The sequence below is a fragment of the Epargyreus clarus genome, unplaced genomic scaffold (assembly GCF_041222505.1).
Source record: "Epargyreus clarus isolate Ecla_fem2 unplaced genomic scaffold, WU_Ecla_fem_2.2 ptg000012l, whole genome shotgun sequence".
Lineage (NCBI taxonomy): Eukaryota > Metazoa > Arthropoda > Insecta > Lepidoptera > Hesperiidae > Epargyreus > Epargyreus clarus.
This window is the reverse complement of record NW_027332220.1, coordinates 3,450,423-3,464,173: the sequence shown is the minus strand read 5'-3', so window position 1 is coordinate 3,464,173 and position 13,751 is coordinate 3,450,423. Positions and strand designations below refer to the sequence as shown.

The window sequence follows — 13,751 nt, the reverse complement described above, 5'->3', positions numbered from 1 at the left end:
GTGTTTTATATTGTAATATGTGTGGATTTTTTACCAAAATCTGACTTCATACTAATGAATTGCCATGCTTGAAGTTTCAAGTTTGATGTTTTAGAGACAGATTTTTTTTTGTATCTAAACAACCCTTTATCGTGGCCTTCGATCTCTAATAAATCGGGACCCTACTATTGTCCCACTGCTGGTCATGGCTATCCGCTAGTGAGAGGGGTTAGGCCGTAGTCTACCGCGCTACCCAATTGCGAATCCTTAGCAAATGTGAGACATTTATTGGTTATTTATTATTTTAAAATAAAAAATAACTTTATCTAAAATAACAAACATAATTTAACAAAACACAAACATGATTGATGATTATTAAAGGATAGGTCTTAATATAATAAATGTATTATTTCCAACAGCAATTAATTACGAGCAGGTGGCTCCAATGAATGAGCCAATGAGATTATTGTTTGAGTATTGCAATTAGAACCGGGAATTGGTTGGCTTCATGGCCTATATGGAGTTTATACTGGCTTAGAAGTAACGCGTTTCGATTCATAATGTTTACGTAATGTAAGTGTTAATTATGTTTTGACGTCACTGCGGAGGGTAATGTTTTTTGAGCGTTTGTATATGTCTTATTCTTTGGCATGGCCTGTACCTCGAACGGCTTGGCGGATTTTATCTAGTAACGTGTCGTTGGATTCGTGAAATTTGTTGTACGCCGGGCATATATGCAATTGGTTATTTTGTTTTTCTATACCTAGTTCTATTTGATTCCACTGAGCCTCAGCCCCAAATCAAAAATCACCCACTTACCTGATCTCTTAATTACACAATCGCTAAATGTTTATTCATCTGGAATAAGATTTATTAATGTACGCTGAAATCCATTTGTTGGACCTAGATGGCCTCTTACTTACGCTACTCTAATGAATAGATTTTTAAAATTTATTTTCACTCACATTTTTCCATATTTATATTTTTTTATTGGTAAATAACATATTAATGCCTTTTCAGCTCAAAATAACACAGGTAAAATCGAAAGCAAAAGCACACACAATATTAATTATGAACACAATACAAATAATATTTCCACCACGGCAACACCGTGGCCAAATGCCTTCAATCAAAGAGCCAACTAGTTATTATGAGTTGCAATTAGAGCCAGGGAATTGGTTGGCTTTATAGAGTTACTCGCGTTGATTTTTTATTTTATGATTTAGTAAAATAATATTATTCGAAGGCAATAGTAACAGATTAACATGAAAATGGTATATATTATGCTTTAAGCTTTATATATTTAGAGAACCACATTAGAATTCAACTCAAAAAATTACTAACACAAAATTCGTCTATAAATCTTTCTCCATATTAAGTGCTCTGTAAAGAACCTATTTTGAATAAAAAAAAATGATTTTATTTAATTTAAAGTTAAAGTCACTCTTCATTAAACGTTCATTTTAACTATTCTTGATTATGCAGATGTGTACAACGAATAAAGTATTAAAGAAATAAATAACTTTTAAATGAACATGAGTATGGATAGCCGGTACGGAGACTGCCTGCGGCAGGCTTGCTCTAATCAACAAGTTAACGTGTTTCCCTTCCGAATATTGCAATTAAGAAAGGGTTCGGCTTCATCCGATTGCCATACGTTTATAGATATGTCTAAAATATATCTCAGTTACTAATGAAAAGGTTCAAATGTGTAGTTAGAAGGTACAACCCTCTGTAGTTCGACTTCGCCGACACCACCGCCACACCTATTTTTGCTTAATAACAGCAGTGTTAAGCGCTGCTGTATTCCAGTTGAAGAGTGTGTTAAAAAGACACACGAGTATTCCAGCATAGTCCGTCAGATCCGGGACAGAAAGTTCAAATCGAAATACATCATTCAGGCTAAGGTACTCGTATGTCTGTCCGGAAATCGAACCTAGAGCGTCTCAGACCGTTATAGTTATCATTGCGACAGAGAGATCCTAGGATCTTACACTACATTATACACCATAAATAAATAGAAGAAAGAGGAAAAGCAAACACACAAAATATAGTTTTATCGCTAGGAGCGATCTCTTAGACAACCTCAAGGCAAGGTTATAAACATTGGGAGAAATGTAACGTAAATATTTCGTTGTTATTCTTGTTTTACGTATTATTCTTGCCAAAATTGTTGTTTGTTGTTTTTGGATATACGTTTCGAATAAAAAAGGCTGTAAGATAATAACATCATAACCTTCGGGTCTCCTTTCAGTATGTTTATTTAGGCCATAGTCCACCGCGCTGGCTAAGTGCGAATTGATGGATTTCACACACAATTGAGTACTTATTTTAAAGAACTCTTAGGCGTGTAGGCTTTCTTAATATTTTTCATGCACCGTGACAGCAAGTAATAATTATTTTCAATAGGCGCACAACTTCGAAAAATCAGTGGCGCGTGTCTGTGTGGAACAGTAATGGGTTGATGACGAACATCCTTCGAAAATGTTTCGGACTGTAGTTGATGTCTATATTTGTTTCGTCTGTCAAAAATAAGTCATTTGTGGCTGGCATAGATTAGTAAAGATTACTCACTCCTAACAAGAAAATGTACCCAGTTTTGAGAATTGAAATAGTTGCGTAAAAAAGTTTTGCCACGTATCCGTGCTAAAATGTCCCTAAAATATTTGAAATAATTATTTATTTATTTTGTAAATTACGCAGTATTAGTTATTTATTCGTAAATTTTCTCTAAATATGTTTTTATTTGTCAAGAATTCAAAAAAAGAACTTACTAATAAGCAGTTTGTGGCTTCATTCAATTTCAAGGCGGCGAAGTATCTTTACTAATCTATGGTGGCTGGATGAAGTTATATTTAGAAGCTAAGGTACTTAAGCTATTGGAATCTTATTGCTTATTGTTAACCGACTTCAAAAAAGGAGATTCTCTATTCGACGGTCAGCCACGCGAAATCAGTTTTTTTGTCGACGTCATCGTAATAATTTCTTGTCGACGTCGAAAATTGTTACACCATTTGCAATAAAACTTGGCTCCAATTTTATATTTTGTTTGTTACTTTCATTTTTTTTAAATATTTGAACCTGACGATAAAGCAGACGTGCTACCTGATGGAAAGTAGTTAACGTCGCCTATGGACATTTGCAACACCAGAGGAGTCGCCAATGCATCGCCGGCTTTGAAGGAGAGCTCTTTTTGCACCTTTTTTGAAGAGCCCCATGTCATCTAAGTTCTATGACACAAAATATCTTAAACTTACAAATCAAAAAGAATCGAATCTGCTGATGTGAAAATTGCAACTTGGACCTATCATATTACTAGAAAGAGTTTCGTAAAAACGAAAAAATAAATAATTTTATCATACCTAAAAGAAATATTGGTAAGGTCTAACTGTATATAGCTATTGTATATATATGGATAGCCGGCACAGAGACTGCCTGAGGCAGGCTTGCTCTAATCAACGAGTTAACGTGTTTCCCTTCGAATATTGCAATTAGGGAAGGGTTCGGCTTCATCCGATTGCCATACCGATTGAGATATATCTAAAAGATATCGTATTTATACTCACTCTCACTCATGAAAAGCTTTTAAGGTGGTAGAATTCTTTTGTGGTGTGACTCGGGCATAACAGTAGTGTTAACCGTTGCTGTGTTCCGCTTTGAAGAGTGTGGTAAGGAAGACATATGTTCAAGAAGTATTCCAGCATAGTTCTCAGGGATACATTCTTGGTCGTATTCTTGGTCGACCGCAACTAACAATTTAATCTTATCTGGTATCGATTACTGGGATGGTCGACAGTAGCTACCTACTATGAAAGTGACATTTCCCATTTCGAATTTTACGTTGTTGTCTAGCAAATAACGAAGTAATCGACTGCTACTCGCTTAGCGTAGGCTGGGGAATTAAGAGCTTGCTTCATGTTGCAGAGGGATTTGTGGCGCTCCAACATGTTAGTGGGGATTACGAAGCGGGAGTGATCGGGAATTTGTAATCCACTCAGGAATAGTTTTAGTCTAGAAGCTATCGATAATACCACAGTTATACTTATTGGGTGGTGTAGATAGGTTACGTAGGTGGTAGAACCTATCGTGGTTACATTCAAGTGGTGCTGCTGGGTGAGGATAATATTATACGAATGTATTCATGATTTTAAAGAAAAATAAAGTTGGCTTAATGCTACGTACTTAATGCTCTTCTGATGTATTTACCGAGAAACCCCCAATTTCTAAGATATGTCCTTTATTGCTTTCTTTATTACGACGGCAGTATTGCTTATTCTATTCGTTTTATGGTACAAACGTAGACCGACACCTCCTTTCTTTTTTTTAAGCTATTGCATAGCTTCTATCGCGGGCCTTGAGCGTGGATCCAGAAATTCCGTAACGAAAAAAACCTAACACCCCCCACTCCGACCGGCACAGCGGTGATACTTTTTAGTAGCGATCTGTGCGCCGCGGGGCGCATACGCCAGTTGACAGGTTAATGAAATAAAATAAATATATTATTGTAATTGCATAAGTTGATAAAAAATGCTATGCAATAGCTTTACCGCGGCAGTCTCCGAGTGCCACACGTATTTTTTTTTTGCTTACGAGGGGGAACCCTTCAAAAGGCACCCTATGCCGTGGGAGCGGCACGGGGTTATGTGGGATTCTTACCACACTAAAACCCCCCGGTGGCCGTCCTCGGCGCTGCGTAGAGGACTCCGGGATCTCCAACGGAACGCAACCGGAGTCCACTTGGCGCGTTGCCCCGTCGGGCTCCGCCCAGGTGAGCTTGAAACTCACCACACCATCCGGTGTTCACGACGGTATGCGACCACACATACCACCGTCCATCCCGGGGTTGCTGGCCGGGCGGTTCAAGCTAGACCGACACCTCCTAGGATAAATTTGACTTTGTAATTTATGTGACTTACGTAACTTAATGTGTTACAACAAATAATTTGCAAGGTACGAGTCGAACGCACATGGAGGGTTCCGTACCACACACATTTTCATATTTTTAGTAGGTATTTATTAATATAGCAGCCACTGAAGTAAATACATTGTGAAATTTGAACTGTCTACCTATTACGGTATAATAGAAAACGAGAAATAGGGTTCCTTGTATGGCAACGCCCATTTATTTTCAATTTTTTTTAGTATATGTTGTTATAGCGGCCGTCATTATGCATCCTCTGTAAAAAATTCAAGTGACTACCTATTATGGTTCCAGAGATAGAGTCCTGTTACAGACGGACAAACAGCGAAGTCTTAGTAATAGGGTTCCGTTTTTACCTTTTGGGTACGGAACCCTAAAAACTATAACTTTCTATCTAATCAATAACACTTATCGTGAGATAAAATTTATCATAAACATTAAAATATAAATGCATGATTTCTACTTTTCTTAGGCATTCCTAGGATTTATATGCTCCACGTACATGAAAACTAGAACCATTATTAAGGGATTAGCCCAAAGATCGAACCCGGAACCCTGTGTTTCCATACTGACAGGAATAGTTAATTTATGCATCTCCTAACAGCACGTAATCCCGTAAAATGAACAGAACTTGAGCACTGATGGTACTAATCCAAGTGAATGATGTAGGTTCCACTTAACGATTAGTAGCACGAAATTAGGAGCGTTGCGCTGCGCTTCAAGGGGATTTATAGCGGAACATGTAGTGGATTGCTGTTGAAGTACGACTGGATTAATGGCCTAGTGGAAGTTTACTTCGCTTTCACCAGATAAAGGAATGTGTTTAGAGTAAAAAACGTAGTTAAAATTAGTCACAACGAACGAGGCGTGGATTTCAAATCTTAAATATGGAAAGTTGTTTTGTTTTTTAATATAAAGAAGTAGCACATGGGTATTCAATCCACCTGGTTATCACTTGGTATAACAATGAAAACATCGTGAGGAATCCTACACCCTTGAGTACTTTAAAAAAAATCTTACAGACTTGTGAAATCTACCAATTCGCACTTGGCCAGAGCGGTGAACTATGCCCTGTTATAGAACAGGAGACCCAAATCTACCCCCTGCCCAGCACTGGGTCAATAATGTATTGACAACGATGGTATTCCTCTTAGGAGACGACCTGCGTGGCGGAGTGGTCACCATGCCGGTGTGACGCGCAGAGAGTCCCGGGTTCGATCCCCGGCCAGACAGATTTCTAAATGATGAATTGAGATTTCTGGGTCTGGGTGTTTGTGTATTTGTCTGTGTGTATGTCCACAACACCAGTGATACAGGGCATCCTAGTGGGGGACTGTGAATGTAGAAAGCGTTAAAAAAGAGACTACGAGTATATAGTCCTAAATACTTTATTACTTATTTACGTACCCTTAGGCTGAAATATTCGAGATTAAAATTTTATCGAGGTCGATTAAAATTTAATCTCCCGAAAATTTTGATGCCTAAATTTCAAAATGTGATTAGCTGTCAACAACAACCGCCCTAGTACTTTGATGGACAGGACTGGCTGTACATTAAAGTAACTTTTTGAAAATTATGATTACAATTTATGATTAAAATGAAGGTACAGTCGTCGTAAGGGTTTAGAGGCACACGCATTTCTGTCATACAACTTCGTTTCAGTAACGTTACTAACGTAAAAGAAAAAGAAAGAAAGAAAGAAAGTAAAAGATATTTCGGTTGAAATGAAACAAATAGATTTCTTAGCGCTCATTCACACGATGACACTTTTAAAAATACAAATAATATTATATATAACTGTTAAGATGGCCGTTTAACGCAAACCTTTTTAAACGCTAGTGCGAATGAAGGTGGTAGAACCCTTTGTGGTTCGACTCCGGCGGCACCACCGCCGCACCTATTTCTACCTAATAATAGCAGTGTTAGGCGCTGCTGAGTTCCGGTTTGAAGGGCGTGGTAAGGGAGACATACTTTTCCGAGACGTTCCAGCTTAGTCCTCAGGGGTAGAGGCGCATCTGTGGCCGACCTCAGGTAGGTAATACCTGATCCTATCTGCTAAAAAAAGCTTAAATTAAAATTTAAGTTTCGAGACAAATTATGTAAAATATTAAAACTGAAAAATCAATGAGAAAAATCTTTGATCCATATATTTGGGATTGTACTAAAAACACTTAGATTTCAATAATATTTACATCGATATTAGAGACAAACATATTGTTGGGTGTATAAACAATTTGTTACATTCACAACTGTAAAAGCAAATTATATGAACAAACGAAACAAATCCGCCTCAAACTCGCAACTTCGCAAGTAACAATTGGGCCCTTAACACGTCCCAAAACGTATCTTCAAAGAGTCCTACAACGCCGACAAAGGACTAAGTACCGATGTTCAAAGCTGTGCCATTTTATTTCCCCCCGTTTCCTCGCTAATAAGCCTTTAAGCACGTATCTCTGTCAATTAGAGCCGCTCAAGAGTGCCTGAAAAATTAAACTGCCTTTTCCATGCGTAAAGCTTTGCCTTTAACGTTCTTTGTCCTGATTTCATTCAATCCGTGTTTATTTCATGTACGCAGTGCTTCGGATTTCTTTGGAAATTGGATTGTCTGTCTTTGTGTGCATCTTTATACACATATACATAATTATAATTTTGTTTAATAAATTTGATTTTAGATATGGTAATACTGAAATAGGCAAATATATGACGACACATAGAAATCATTGAGGTATCGCCAATATCATAGATGTTTTATAACTACCCTCATAACAAACATCAAACCATTGTCATTATGACATAACACCGAGTTATCTAGTTTGACAGTTAGATCGCAACCTCCGCCTGATGCACACGCGCTCCATGTGCTCGGTGCAATATCTTCGGGTGTTTTAACTATAAAGTCCTTGTTATAACGATAAAGTGAATTGTGTAAGAGTTTCGTTACGCCAACTTTATATACTTTGAAGATAGACGAAGAATCTGAAAATACTTCTCCTGTATTGCTTTCAGATACTGTAACAGGTAACTAACATATTATATTCTTTTGTTAAATCTTATTTGTGCAGTTATTGATCATTATGACCACTATATAATTGAATTTACTCTGTAAAATCTATTAATTTCTGTTAATTGACCTAATAGTCAATATCTATAAACTGCAGCACAAAATTGCTCACTACTATCGCTACTTCAATATATTAAAGAAAAACTCAAGAGTAACAAATAAGGAGTAGTATTTCTGTTTGTGTAAAGTGAGAAACAATTCCTTTTGAGTTTCCATATAGATAGAATGACTAAGTAATAGTTGGTTCTTTCAATGCTAACCACTCATAGCTTGCAGTGTGGAATCAGGTCGAATAGACCGCAATTTTCTAAACGGAATCCATCCATTAGTAGGTTAAATTTTCGAGTTTTCAAACGTATGTATGTATGTATGTGTGTATGTCTGAATGTATGTATATCTCATTCGTTAACATGCCTTATAGTCCAAAAGGAGTAATGGATTTTAATAATAAGAGTTGTCGTTGGATTCGTCTGTATAAATATACTCGTACATTACGTTGCTTTTCAGTTAAATATCAAGAATCAGGTTTTCTGTAATAATAATTAAATACCAATCTAAACTGAAACCATCCATCGGTACGATAAACTTTTATGCATATTTGTTTATTAAAATCGATATCAAAATAATGGATGGCAACTTGTAAAAGTGGTTATTATTGTTTTTATATAACATTTAAGTATCAAAAAAGCATGTAGTCCATCTGATGGTTATTTCTGATGTTTATCTGTAATCAATTTCCAAACATCGCTAATTCTGAAGGCTAAAACGGAATACCTCGACTGCCTTACGCCTTACTACGTTATACGTTATATCTTCGCCTATGCTCGGGCCTACTTTGACAAAATGATTATGTGATAACCACATATTGTTAATTTTCCCTCTATATATCATCCACCCTTTAGATCACGTCTTTCACCCCTCAAACCACTTAGCCAGCTCGAAATGGAAACAGGTCGAGCGCACCCTATTATTTTATCTATACGTATGGAAATAATGCAATTTGATTCTTCCTTGCTTTTGATTGTTTGTATGTATGTATGAATGTATGTATGTAAGGGATCTATGTAACTAAATCTTTCAGCTCAATTTTCACCAATTTCCACAATTCTGATTAATTTGAAACTTTGCTTACGTGTCAAGGACGACGATGACAATGCAATAATTTGATAACAGTTTCCCATTATCCTTATTAGATTAATTAATTCCCCAATTTATGAGTTTGTCACAGACTAAAAAATTAAAATATAAATAATGGTAATAAAACTAAAAAAACGCTTTTATTGCCAATCGAACTAAAAACTAGAAAATAATTTAAGTTATTTAAATAATAATTCAATTCAGCGTAAAGGGCTCGTACATAACTGCGATGCGACGCGACGCGAATTCGCAACGCAGAAAATTGCGACACGAATTGCTGCGATGCGATATCGTGCGGCATAGCGTCTCCCAGGGTGACCATTCTTCCGACAACCGTCAACCGTACGGAACGTATTTTGAAAATTAAGTCGTGACATGGGTCGTAAAAAGAAGTGTGCACTTTTGTTTTTGCTTAGGAGATACAGGAAAGAGAAACAAAGAAGATTTTGAGTTCATCCATTTATCATATATCATTTATTTTATATTTAGTTTCCCAAAGAGTCCCGTTTTTCAATCAGTAATATGAAAAGTCAACGTCGTACTTTGTCATTTTTTACATTAAAGTATACGTCTTCCCACCCAACAAATACAGGTCTGTGCATCTTCCCCACACGCTGTCTCAGAACGAACTAAAAATGGCGAACCTCGGACCCCTTATTCGAGAGACCTAGTTTCTTAACCATTAGGCTATCACTGCTTTTATACAATGAATTATTAAAGTGTAAATCCCAAGAAGAGAATTCTTTTTCCACCAAGGAAACATAGCCACATGAAAAATGTCGCCTGCTTTGATTTTTAAATGTGGAATCAGCATTACAGATCCATTCGTTCTGTCATTCGGTCCTCACTCAAACCGTTCTTGTGGAAATCAGGTCGAGAAGATACGTACCGCGGCCGACTTGCTTACATGTAAACGACCTTTGATTGGACCCTATTTCGTAAATTGGCTTGTTCATTACTGAATTCAATTGAAGTATCCCAAAATTGTGTATTTTGTATTTTGTAGTAGTATTTGGATTTCAAGACATCTTATTATTATAAATATTTGCAACGCCGATTAATCGCTGGGTCCTAGGTTTGAATCCCAAGTACACACCCTTGATGTTTTAGGTAAGTTCGTAGTAGAAATTAATTATAACTTGCATTAATGATGAACGAAAACATTGTGAGGAAACCTGCACACTCTAGAGCTTTTTAGCTTTTAAAGCTTGTTAACTTTAAAAAGTTCTCAAAGGTGTTTGAAGTCTACCGAATTTTATTTCGAGAGGATTTCGACCCGTGTGTGACTAACAAGAGTGACAGATCTCTGTTCTCGCACATATTTTGAACAAAATGTTTCCGATTTAAATACGGCGACAGATGTCCATGAGTAGAAATAAACACGCCACACCTCTGCTTTTGTTATTTTACAACAAAAAATCAAAAGTCCACTGTCATGGTCCTAAAGATACTCCCAACGTCTTAAAGATACTCTCCAAATCCACACCATTAGAGACCAAAGCCCGAATTTCGAAATGCTTCCCAAATGAGAAAGGCCATTTCACACAGCAATATCGGGCAAGTCACGTATAACGAGCCTCTAAGTAGAATATTATCAGCCATCCAAAAACTCAAATGTTATGGAAATGCGAAAACTGTATTCAGAAGCGTTTTAATAATTTTGTCATCAAATAAACGGTAAAGAGCTTTTGCCTTGGGGGTAGGAATATTTAGGGTTCGAATAGCAATCTACTATTCTTATTTCTATCTTATAACAGCAGATAAGTGATATAGAAGGAACTATTTGTTACTTCACGTGCAAGATCAATGTTTCTCAAAGTGGGCAATAAATCGCTTTCATTGAAGCAAATAAAATGACATACTTGGTTTACGAGGCGTCTTTTTCGCAGATTTATTTTAGAAACATTATAATTGTAATAGTAAAATCTTTCGCAACAGCTCTGGGGGGCTAGCCAAGTTGACATTCTACAGTCGCTTGCGCTGTAGAAACGCTATAGAAACGCTAAAATGTATGAAATTATCAATGATCACGTGATCAAAATAGCGAAATAAAAAAGTCGTAGCCAAGTTACACGATAGAATAGAACGCTAGCAATTCTATAATGCCCATGTCATTGCTTTTTTCCATACAAATGACAACCTTTGACAACCTTTTGAATTTTTTGTCAAATTTGTTAGCGAAGCGTATTCTAAGATAAATGTCATAGTGAGCGATCGCGCCGACCCTGTAGAAAACGTAAACGCTAATAAAATGGAGGATATTGTATCAGCTATTTGTCACTTCACTACGCGCTATCACGGCATTAAAGACTTTAATTACTTTTGATCATTAATGATATGATCTGAAAATGTATACTTTTAATGTATACTTTAAACACTCTATAACTAGTGTATCCTAAAATATTATAGAAATGAATTGCACAGCCTTTTTTCTATTTTAAATTAATATGAACATATAATATAATAGATAGATAGGATAGAACGTAGAGTGAAGATGGTAGAACACTCTGTGGTTCGACTCCGGCGGCACCACCGCCACACCTATTTCTACCTAATAACTGCAGTGCTAGGCGCTGCTGTGTTCCGTTTTGAAGGGTGTGGTAAGGGAGACAGACTTTTCAAGGCGTTCCAGCTTAGTCCTCAGGGGTAGCAGCGCATCTGTGGCCGACCTCAGGTAGGAATATCTAATCCTATCTGGGATTGATTACAGATGTCCATGGGCGGCAGTAGGCACTTACCATCAGGTGGACTGCATGCTCGTCTGCTACTCTAATATTATAAAAAAAAAGTTATTCCAGTGCTTAAATAAAAATATTGTTTTTGTTGTCTCAGTTTAGCTGTTTTATTGAACCATTATTAATCCTTCTCATATTATCTTTACTTGTAACTAAACAATTTATTTAAACCTTAAAAAATATATATAATATTAATATCCGTATCCTTTTCTTCATTATTATCTCCCGTTTCCCTGCAGTCTCCCTGTCTAGGCATAAAGCTGGTGGTTATGAGGTTTAATTTGTTGGCTTGGCATGTATAGTATACACCCAGTGGCATACCCATTTATAATTATTGCCTCCTTGGAAGCCGCTCCTACGATGGAAGAAGATCCTGAGTAGCTCTCCTTTTGATGAGCTTGAAAGTGCAGGTGGATTTCATACACTCACTAGCAAGCTCATTGGGGTGTCTTTATAGGACGAGTATATGATTTTAGTTTATTTGTCACTTTCTCTTTCCCTTTCGTCTCTGCGGCATCAGCTATCATGCGAAGCATTTTCGATTGGAAGCGTTGTGTGATGCCCAAGTTTGAGTTGGATGCGGTTCCCCAAAGCTTAGATCCATATGACCATTTTGGTTTTAGTATGACTTTGTAGTAGTCAAGTTTGTTGCTGAGAGACATTCGTGCCATGAGCCAGTAAATTTTACGAAGTTGGACGTCCAAATATTTTCTTTTGGTCATACGTATCTGTCGGCGATATCCCAATACCGCACTTTATTAATAAACTGAACGAAACGACTTTAATATGAGAATCACTTTTATTCACTTTTATTTACAATTCGAGCAGAGTAACGGCTTACACGACTGATTAAATGCGAATGTACCACGCTCTACCAGCGCGTGGACTTAAATACTACTCGAGTGACAAACAGCATAAGAACTACCTCACATCACTTGTTTTGTTATAACAAGTGACGTGATTCACAATAAATTTAACTGTTAATAAAATAACATTATATTGAAAATATTGTTTTAAAAATACGAGAATAAGTATTTTAATATTATTATAATTTACATAATTTATTTGGTATGACTAACAAAGTGTTTTGAAGTACTACCGGAAATCGTCCATATTTTAATCTAAATATTAATTCCACATTGACAATCAAAATTGACATAATAAAAATTAATAATGAATTTTATGTTACTCCAAATAATTTATCTTACACAAATTATATTTGTTTTAATAAACAAGCGCGTTACAACACGCAAACATTCCTTACAAGTTTTCATAAATCGCCAAAAGAGGGCGCTACTAGTAGGATGCAAATTAAACCAAGTTTTTTTTATAAAACAATAAAATTGGAGTCATAATAATCTAATTGATTTTTACTTTGAAGGTTTGCAACAATATGAATTATTAAAAATAAATTACAAAATAAATGTTTTAAAATCAGTCGAAAGAATCAGTGCAATGTCTAAGAGACATTGAGGTTAGATCAATAACAGTATTGTAATTACGAATAATTATTTTAAACATTAAATATTATAATATAAACGTAAGATACAGATTTACACCCATAAATAATTATTTTAAACATTAAATGTTATAATATAAACATAAGATACTGATTTGCGCCCATATATCCTAAGTTGAAGTGGGTAATTTTATACAAATTACATGCAATCGCTGTTACTGTCATTAGTAATATAAACGTTATAAACATTGTAAACAATCACCAATCACCATAGTTACCGGTCATAGACACATTATTAAGTTTAGTTTTTGCAAATAGTTTTAATTAATAAAATACATATACTATAAAATATGGTATATTTTTATGTATATTATGATGTTATATTGTAATATTACTATTAAATAATTAATCATTACCATGTGGGTATTTTGGCTGGTGTAGAAACCAGACGATATTGTA

At 35.9% G+C, this 13,751-nt stretch overlaps 1 protein-coding gene across 1 annotated transcript in view; it reads left to right on the top strand.

Moving 5' to 3' along the window:
- The first annotated feature begins 6,971 nt into the window (after window positions 1-6,971).
- The window catches only part of Ald1 (fructose-bisphosphate aldolase), a 162,553-nt gene continuing 155,773 nt past the window's right edge, over window positions 6,972-13,751 (top strand). Inside the window, exon 1 of the mRNA XM_073078145.1 lies at window positions 6,972-6,978. The gene's annotated coding sequence lies outside the window, so the exon portion shown is untranslated. The remainder of the gene's footprint in view (window positions 6,979-13,751) is intronic.